Below are 8,365 nucleotides of genomic sequence, written 5' to 3' on the forward strand. Positions count from 1 at the left end.
TAACTAAGTGACTTACAAACTGGGTAACTTGTTGAAGAATCAACATAAATCATGCGATTCGGCTTGACAACCTTCGGCAAGCAGGTGTCCCGTTCTAGCCTATCTTTTTTGCGAAATGTATTTAAGCTACTGACACACTTTTGGCTTTATAGTACTGAATGTATAATCACTGCTTTATTACATCGTTGTGAATTTTATCAAATATTCAAGCAGATTCATCGTGTCTTCTAGATATATACTTCCGCATCATTATAGTCGCACAGTAGGTACTAAAACATGCAGCACTACTCAATTTCAAGAACCTTAATGTGCATTAACCCGGCGTCAATGTGGTATACAAAATATGATAAGTATGCCGAGTTATTACATATCCTAATCAATTTCTGTAACAAAATGGTTAAACAAATAATTTTGATTTTTTTAATTCAAATAATACATTTGTCAATAATGTTATAAAAAATACAAGGATATGAGTTATGCATTGTTATTACTATTATTATTATGTTTGAAGCAGGTGGTGGAAATGAAATTGCTCTCCTTCAACCCTTCCACTGCGACACCGGGTTAAATAATCCATTAGATTAAGTATCTTAATTTATTCAGAAAGTTCACGTTATCATTATTATCTTTAACGGTCCGTATATTTTCAAATAACAGTACCCCAATAACGTAATTGTAAGGATAATAGTGAATTATAGAGCCTTCGACAATTTTTCTTCGGAAATGCAGATAACATGTTAAACTCGCGCCGCGATTTTAGACCTCCGATGCCCTATATTATATTTCTTCTTTAATCTCGCGTCTCATGCATCACATGTTTGCCGTGTCCCCGTGTATAAAAAGGGGAAAAAGGCAGCGCGATAGCCAAAGTGAGGATAAATCAATTTTATGCCTTTCAACACCGATGCATGACGCGTAAAATTCTTTAAAAAACAATGGAACGATGCCGTATCGTTCACTATCATCGACAGCTAGTTTTTTGTTGCCGTTCAGGTAGAGTAATAAAAGGGAACTTCTTCATCCCGCTTTACGTAGCGAAGCGAAATTTTCGTAACACAAATATTTTCCGATATCGTTCGCCCTTTCCGATTCATACATTCCACAAACAAAGAGGCATGGCGACATTTAACACCTATAAACTGTTCACAAAACTAGCCCCTCTGATCCCAATAACACCTCAATTAAATGGAACTTTCTTCACAAATAAATATCATTCGCTAATTAAACACTCTATAAACTGCTCACTTACTTTTATTATATTTTTATTTATTTATAATTTATATATATATATATAAATTATAATAATATAATACAATAATATAATATATATAATAAATACATAAACATAATAAATGTATATATATATATTATCTATTTATAAATATTATCACTACATATCAATCTTAACACTATTATTGTTTATGAATGTATTGAAAGAAAGATTATTTTCATTTGAATGCAATGGTTACGAGGAAAAGTATATATTTATTCATATATTTTTATCCACAGTTCAGTAACATAGTAGTAACTTTCATTGTTTGTTATTCAAAACATTTCATAAAATAAGTACTTTATTTGATGAAATTATAATTGTCAGGTAAAGTTTCATCGTTCTTACGTTCTGCGAATCTAAATAAAATTTAGAGATTATAAAAAATTAGCGTAAAAATGCAGCAGTCAAAGTGTTAAAGTAAGCTCTTAACAACGTCGATGATAAGAATCGGGAATTAGGAATTTGGAATAGTATAAAGCCAAATTGAAGAATGGAAAATCTACAGTACTCTACTCTTGCCTTATCGAACCATTGCCAAGTCACGAAATTCAATTTCGACGTTACTTTGAAACCCGGAACACCTCTGTGGGGCAACGCCGAAGAATAAAGTAATTCTTTCTAAACAGTAGAAATGGACAGCGAGACGAAGAGGGTTCGGCTGCGAAGGGATAACACCGGGTTCATAATCTCCTCTCTCGACTAAAGCCAACATTAACGATAGACCCGGGTCGCTCGGAAACGCGGAACAAATGGTAATCGAAAAAGCGTGATTAAAGTGATCGCCGGTACCTCTAATGGAGAGGAAAGAAGGAAATAAGGCACGAGGTAAAACTTCCCTGTCGCTGATAGTCTACAGCCGGCTGTATCTTCCACTCCCTCCGCCCTTCTCTTACCGGTGATACATTGCATTCTGCAATGGGAGCTGGTGCACGGGCGTATAATGCACGACGGGCCTTCGAAACCCAAAAACGAAATAAACACAACCCCTTTAACTGAAATCAGGAATGTGAAGTAGATGGTAGTTTAAAACGATTCCGCGCCGGCTTCTCTCCCGCCCTTTTTTCCTTTAACCTGCCTCTGTCCGATACTCGCATTCTGCTCGCTTCTCCCACGGTTTTCAACTCACCCACGACCGTCCTCTGCCGACTTCTCGCCCCTGAGCTATACGCTCCCAATAAGGGACGTGTGTTTTCACGTTTCCGGTGATCCCCGGGACTTGTTTCGCCAACCTTTACGCGCGAAACTCATGAACCCCGTATTGGATATTTGCATAACCTTCGTGGCCGAGGAAAGTATGTACCGTGGATACGTGAGACGCACGCGGAATGAACACGGAATCACTTATTCTCTCCTCCATACGTACTCGTGTATTTTTCTGGCGTTCGATTCACTTCTCCAGATGAAATAAATGGCCCTTTTCAAAACTCTGCATATTTAATTTCTTATTCCTCTTTCTCTTTACATATTCCAGTCTGATTGCATTCTATCGCCGTTTCTCGACAACTGGTTTCTTTCCTATCGATACAATTTTAAAAACTTCCTTCTGTGAATACATCAAGCCTGGCATACTCGAGGGAGGATCAGAAAATGTTCGCAGAATTTTAAACACGTACTCCTGTTCCAACAACGTTCTTTCACAAATCCTTTATATTTTATCAGAGGAAATAACATTTGTAGCATTTTTTCTTTCATGGATAATACAAAATCTGCCCTTAAGCAGACAAACTTTCTAATATCTCGTGCGTCCTAGTGTTCAATAAATGAGATGGCTTTACATTTTCATGTAAATGTATGAACATTTACATAAGAATCATGAAAAGTGAACAGACTGACATTTCTATATTAATTCTATAATAATTCTATATTAAGGAGAAAATGAATTTTGATAACTTAACAATCGAAGTTGCAGCTCGACTGTAAAGTGTGAGAATCCTGAAGAAATGAGGAACCATAGTGACTTTGCAAAAATGAACGTAAAAATTACAATTGAGGAAAGGAGGTAGGAACTTTTCTAGAAACATTTACTTTTTCGGTATGAGATATAGAGCGATGATTTGAGGAGGAAAAATGTATTGAAAATAACGCGGCGGAGGGACAGGTTACGTCGTACAAATTCAAAGTTTGCGCCGCCTGGCCGTATATCTGTGAAATTGTTTCAGTATCGGATAGTTTCGGTGTCTGTTACAGTATTCTATGATAAACGATACGCCAACGCGTGTAACGATTGATTCCGATATAAATTTGCGTATAAAGGTCCGATTCCATTCGATTGTTCCGATCGCTTTATGATGCTGCACGCGAAAAACTGATACAGTGTAATAAATTCCACTGCGGCGAACAATGCCGTACTGTCTTTCATTTAACAACCGTTATTACGTTAAATTTGAACGCATCGAACGAACATTTCTAACAAGATTGTAAGCAATCGCAAGAGAAAAGAAATACAAGAATGATATGTTCCATTTAAAAAAAAAAAAAAAGAATTATCAACGCAACGTCTCGCACGATAGAAATATCATCGAACACGCGCGATTCTCCCGGAGAGTTATTAAAATAATGTAACGCGAATTGATGTTACACAGACGGAACTTTCCGTCTTGCTTCGCTCGCGCCGGAAGAACAATGGAACGCAAGACAGCGCTTAGAAAGTAATTGCACCTGCACGGGCGCGCGATTAAAAAAACACAACCAAGAAGCTTTTACCGCGCAGCGTAAACCATAAAAGAAAAGGATTACACGGTGTAATTTCGTGCGGCGAAAAGGAACTGGAGTGTCCGTTGGTGCGCGGTGCAACAAAAGTGCTGTCGCAAAAGGAGAGAAAAAAAAGGAGGGTAGCAAGAGAAAGTGCAAAAGCACTTGTCCGGATTTAGAACCTCAATTAAGGCTATGGAGAGAAGAGAATCAATGCAGAAACACCGAGTAATCCATCCACTTCCATGAGCCGAGACAGTGACTTTTGTTAAAGTAGCGTGAACGGGTAAATTCCGAGGGGAAAAGAAAAATAAACTGGATGCTACGGCCGCCCTCGAAACTACGAGTGTCCTTGTTTCCCTTCGAACCAAGAAAAAGAGAATTCACGATCAGACACCGAGGATCTCCTGTCCTATATATTTCGCGAACAGCGCAACGAAAATTTTGCGCAGTATACGAATTGTCCTCGCAGAGAGTCAATGTTCTCTCCCTTGTTTTACAAAGACCTTTCGATTGGATTGCACAAAAAACTGATAGTTCCGAGAAATATATAGTCGTCGAGGATTGTACGCTAATCTGATACGACTGATTTGCAATTTATTTGTGAAAATGATTGTATAGAGGAACTGTGTCAACGATTTCGATGCGTCAATGAACGTTCGATTGGAAACTGCAATTGTAATAATCGGACGAACTTTTTGTTCACACGTCAGCACGTGTCTTAAGATCGCAAATAATTTACAAGGCAGCGATGCTTACTTAATAATTTGCTTATAGTTTTTGCTCACAGTCATACAAGTTTTCTTGAAAGGATTGTCAACACACAGTTAGCATAACAGCAGCGAATTCTCACTGTCCAATGGAATTAGTCCGATTGGAAGCAGTCCGATTAAAACGATCTTACGCAATTATAATAACTGTAAAGTTCATGACGATTGCACGATAGCAGTCGCCGAAACAGCTGCACGAACCTTCGAGCTTCAACAATGAAAACCCCCCGAACGGGGTTACAGTCGCAAACCTGCGCGAGTAATTCGAGCAACAACGTCTAAAATCTCGCGAGCCGATGGTCTCACGCGAGCTGTTCGATCACGGCGACGTGCTAAATCATCGTGGCGTGATACGGACCCTCCGACACCGAAAGAAAAACGCACAAAGGGGACGGGGTGCTCACCTTATTTAAGCGCTCCTCGACCCGGAAAACTCCTCTACCTCTCCTAGCCCTCGAACGATGTCATTATCCCGTCATTGGTCTCGGAAGCACCTTGAACACCTTTAGACACTGCACGACGGAGTCCACGAGTATCACACAAGAATCACGTGGCTCGATCAAGACCGTTTCTGTAGCATGTTCAAGAGAGAAAGAGAGAGAGAAAAAGAAAGAAATAGAAAGAGAAAGAAAGAGCGAGAGAGAGAGAGAGTCCGCGAACCGGGAGCCTCTAGCGGCGAACAAAACCGGAAACGAACCCGACCGGACCTTTCCGCATTCGCTAACCAGCACGACGAATCACCAAATCACTGCCGAAATCGCACGGGGAACGACCGAAACCCGAGTGTCCCGCTCGAGGACATCGAAGAAGAAGGATCAACCATCAGCCATGCTTTTCATTCAGCGTGGGGTGGGTTCGGGGCTAGAGAACTGTGTCGAAAAGAAAAAATGTGACGAACTCTGATGCGTGACGGTGCTCGTCGGACGGTGCGGGGGACGGAGGGTGGGAGGGGGATAGAATAATAGCAACCCGAGAATAAATAGAGACCCGACCAAGTGGCTGCTGATCACGTGGCTTCGCGGATGGTTCGCCGCGACCCGCAGCCGACAATGAAAACACCGTTAAACCTTCTCGGCGATCCGTCGAGAACTGCGTTCGCCACGGCTCCCCACCAGACGCTTTGGGGGCAGGACGGCCGGCGTCGGTGGCTCGACGCGACGCGCGGCGTCGCGACGTCGCTCCGCCTCCACGTGCAACTACCTGCACCCCTCCGCGATCGGCAACGAGCGGCTACGGCTCTTCTTCCTTCCAGCCGTTTCCGGCTCTACTCTATTCTTCTTCCTCCTTCTCTTCTTCTTCTTCTTCTTCGTCCACTCGGGATCCTCTTCTTCATCTCTTCTTCGGCGAGAGATCGAGGATTCCACGCCACGTCGTACGGTGGGTAACTTCTTTTAAAATGTTGGTCAAAATATAATTTTTGAAGTATTTAGGGTGACCCGTAGCATCTGGGGTCCACTTCAGGAACAGATTCTACGTATGAAAACAATAAAAAAAGTTCATATATGCATATATCCCGTTTGACTTTATCTGCTCACATTCGTAACAACTCGTCTTAACTTGAAATCTGTTCCTGAAGTGGGTACCACGTGGTACGGGACGCCCTGTACAGCAGCAAATGCTGCATTCCAGAATATCAAATGTTGTTTGAAATTTTAATATAGCGTGCATGATTACTGACGATAAGATATTGTAGGCCGCCAAAGTTGACGACTTCTCGTGATTCGTAATACCTTAACCAGTTAGCTGTTTCTGACGAAGAAAGACAACATGAAGAAACGGCAATATCTGTCGTTATGAGTATACTCTTTATGCATAAAACAGGGGACGGTAAAAATAAATTTTAGATCTTGCTGAGAACGAAAAATATTGTCGGGATGTAATTCTCTACTTCCTAACGATTATGACATAGACAATTATTTATCCGGGGAGCAGTGAGAAAGTTGGTAAAACTAAGAGTAAACTTTGGACCATCCAAACGCAGGAAGATACTCTACTCATCTACTCCTTTCTCGGATACCTATTCTATTCTGCGATTTCGATCTTCACAAATACTTCCACTTGTTCCAAATTCTTAACCTGTTCACTGAGGCTACTTTGACACTTCGATAACACAACGTAAACAATACCTTTATCACTTAACACGTTCCGTGCCACGTGTACCATCGATGGTACACGCTTGCATGTTTACTTAGTGAACTGAACAAATTGTTTACAAGAAATTTAGAACCGAAGAATCAATTTCCACCGCAAGAACGGGCGTTGATAAGTTTTTGTTATGTTGTTATGTGTACGAGAATTAATAATTGCACGTAATACATCAAGTTTTAGTAAAATATCAAAGTGTGAAGATTCGAGTAAAAAAAGCTCGGCACGGAACGTGTTAATCAAGGAGCACAAGATCCTCTTTTTACTAACACTCCGCCATTTTGCACTGCTGGAAACGTGACAAAATTTCGCGGGAGAAAGATCAAGTTGATCGATCTATATAATATCGATCTATCGATATTATATCACGTGGTCAAAGATTTAGAGACGGCTGTTATTATCGTGTAATTGACATTTAATGTTATATTTGTAGAGCGACGCAAAGTCAACCGCCGACGGAGCGTGAACACAAGTTATCAGAAGAAGACTATTTGCACCATATCTATGGGCTGCACGTTGCTGGAACTAAACTACAAATTCTCTAAAAACCGACGAAAGATAATGTACTACCTGCAACAATTCCATTCTGTATAGTATCAAAATTGTCTACGTACTTCTTGTGTAACAACAATATTACAACAATATTATTTCTAACGTTTCGTACGTCGTGTTCTTTTCGTCATTTGTCATATAAGATTATTAATTGCGGCGTACGGAACGCGACATAAGAAATAATATAGGTTATCGTAGAACGCTGTTATGGCTAATCTCAAACAGAAAGAAAAAACAGTGCGGCAAGATACCGCGTCGTGACAAAATGTTTGACACAAAAATATAACTTTTCACATTTTCCTCATCGTGAGAAGTTAAGAGTGTTATCGTTTACTGGCCAAATGTATTGTTTAAGATGATTTACAGTTAAGTTAATTTATAGTGACTTCATAATTTCTTTCACTTGTCGTCTTAACATTTTGGCACTTATAGATTACATTTTAAGATAGAAATCAAAATTTTCAAAAATGTGATTTATACCACTAATGATTCTAACCTACACATTTGTAAAATTATTTGACAGTTTTCTTCAACAAATTTTTGAGGGTTTCCCTTCTAGACGCGTTAGCTTTTCTGTAGATCTTAATAATATTGTGAAAATTGAAATTAATTGTCAGAAACTAAATAGTTAAATACAAATATTTATGCACAAATAAAAAATTTATGCACATCTATCCAAATGATACTAAGTCCCGACATCCGTATGTTAATACATTAACAAGAAGATGTAATGTAGATGTAATTTAATTATTAATGTAATGAACAATCCTTTGCCAGCTATTTAACGGGAACAGTAAAGAAAATCGACATTGAGGGTAACTGAGTACACATTTAATCTGGGTCGCTTCGAAGATTAAACTGCCAAAATTAGAGGAATTACGGTTTTGCAAATTGATTCGTTAATTTAAATGTAACTAGCAAGCACGAAAATCCA

General features: G+C 39.6%; 1 protein-coding gene across 3 annotated transcripts in view; it reads right to left on the reverse strand.

The window, feature by feature from the left end:
• Positions 1-6,701, reverse strand: part of LOC117229651 (lachesin) — a 314,228-nt gene extending 307,527 nt beyond the window's left edge. For 2 of the 3 annotated variants that reach the window (XR_004492603.2, XM_033486270.2), the window contains exon 1: positions 5,139-6,701. The gene's annotated coding sequence lies outside the window, so the exon portion shown is untranslated. The remainder of the gene's footprint in view (positions 1-5,138) is intronic. The other variant, XM_033486268.2, reaches the window with a different exon arrangement.
• Positions 6,702-8,365: the final 1,664 nt, after the last annotated feature.

Source organism: Megalopta genalis, chromosome 3 (assembly GCF_051020955.1).
Source record: "Megalopta genalis isolate 19385.01 chromosome 3, iyMegGena1_principal, whole genome shotgun sequence".
Classification (NCBI taxonomy): domain Eukaryota; kingdom Metazoa; phylum Arthropoda; class Insecta; order Hymenoptera; family Halictidae; genus Megalopta; species Megalopta genalis.